Here is a 1,491-nt window from a genome sequence, read left to right as displayed (position 1 = left end):
AAAAAAAAAAAAAAAAAAAGAGAGACTGGCTCCACCATGCTTTCACAAGTAGGGAAAACTACAGCCATACTTTCTGGGATTTCTATTTCTAAATCTGGATATACAAAGGATTGGGGGAATAGAGAAAGAATAAGGGACAGAATGGGAATGGAGACAGGTCACAAAAATATAATTTAAAAAAAGAAGAAAAAGAAACAAATTGGCAAGTACAGTGGCTCAGACCTTTAATCCCAGCACTTTGGGAGAATGAGACAGGAGGATCACTTAAGGCTAGGAGTTCAAAACCAGACTGAGCAACATAGCAAGACCCTGTCTCTACAAAAATGTAAAAAAGTTAGCCAAGTGTGGTGGCATGTGCCTGTAGTCTGATCTATTCAGGAGGCTGAGGCAGAAGGATCGCTTGAGCCCAGGAGTTCAAGGCTGCAGTGAGCTACAATCATGCTACTGTGCTCCAGTCTGGGCAATAGAGCCTTGTCTCTAAAAATTAATTAATTAATTAATTAAAAATATAGGCCAGGCATGGTGTTTCATACCTGTAATCCCAGTACTTAGGGAGGGCAAAGCAAGAGGATCACTTGAGGCCAGGAGTTCAAGACCAACCTGGGCAACGTAGCAAGACCTAGTCCCTATAAGAAATAAAACATATAAAGATGATCTGAAATACCACTTTACACCCACTAGGATGGCTAGAATGAAAATATGTATAATAATAAGTGTGGACAAGGATGTAGGGAAATTTTAACCTTCATATATTGCTTATAGGAAAGTAAAATGGCATAACCAGTGTGGAAAACAGTCTGACATCTCTTTTAAAAATTAAACATTGTGGCTCTTGCCTATAATCCCAGCACTCTGGGAGGCTGAGGTGGGTGGATCACTTGAGCTCACAAGTTCATGAGCAGCCTCAGCAAGGCTGGGCTTTGTGGCAGATGCCTATAGTCCAAGCTACCTGGGAGGCTGAGGCAAAAAGATCTCTTGAGCCCAAGAGTTCGAGGTTGCTGTGAGCTATGACACCACGACACTCTACCTAGGGCACTCTACTGGGGGCAAGAAAGTGAGACTTTGTCTCAAAAAATAAAAATTAAGCATAAAGTTATCTTATGACCTAGCAATTTCCTAGATATATTTTCCAGGAAAACAAAAATATATACCCACACAAAAACATATACACAGATGTTCATAGCAGCATTATTAATAATGGCCAAAAAGATAAAACAACCCAGATATCCATCAACAGATGAATGGATAAGTAAAATGTGGTTTATCTGTATAATAGAATGTTATTTGACAAGAAAAAGAAATGAAGTACTGATACATGCTATAATATGCATAAACTTTGAAAATGTTATTCTAATAATAAATGGAAGAAGCCATTCACAGGCAGCCACATATTGTGTGATTCCATTTATATGAAATGGCCAGGTGAAGCAAACGTATAGAGTCAGAAAGTAAATTAATGGGCTCAGCACCTATAGCTCAACCGGCTAAGGC

General features: G+C 39.1%; 1 protein-coding gene across 1 annotated transcript in view; it reads left to right on the top strand.

Annotated features, from left to right (window-relative positions):
- Window positions 1-1,491, top strand: part of LOC100942765 (phospholipid-transporting ATPase FetA-like) — a 137,163-nt gene that overhangs the window by 120,648 nt on the left and 15,024 nt on the right. The gene's annotated exons all lie outside the window — the stretch shown is intronic.

The sequence above is a fragment of the Otolemur garnettii genome, unplaced genomic scaffold (genome assembly GCF_000181295.1).
Source record: "Otolemur garnettii isolate 467f Iridium unplaced genomic scaffold, OtoGar3 scaffold00172, whole genome shotgun sequence".
Taxonomy (NCBI): Eukaryota; Metazoa; Chordata; class Mammalia; order Primates; family Galagidae; genus Otolemur; species Otolemur garnettii.
This window is presented reverse-complemented; position numbering and strand designations above follow the sequence as displayed.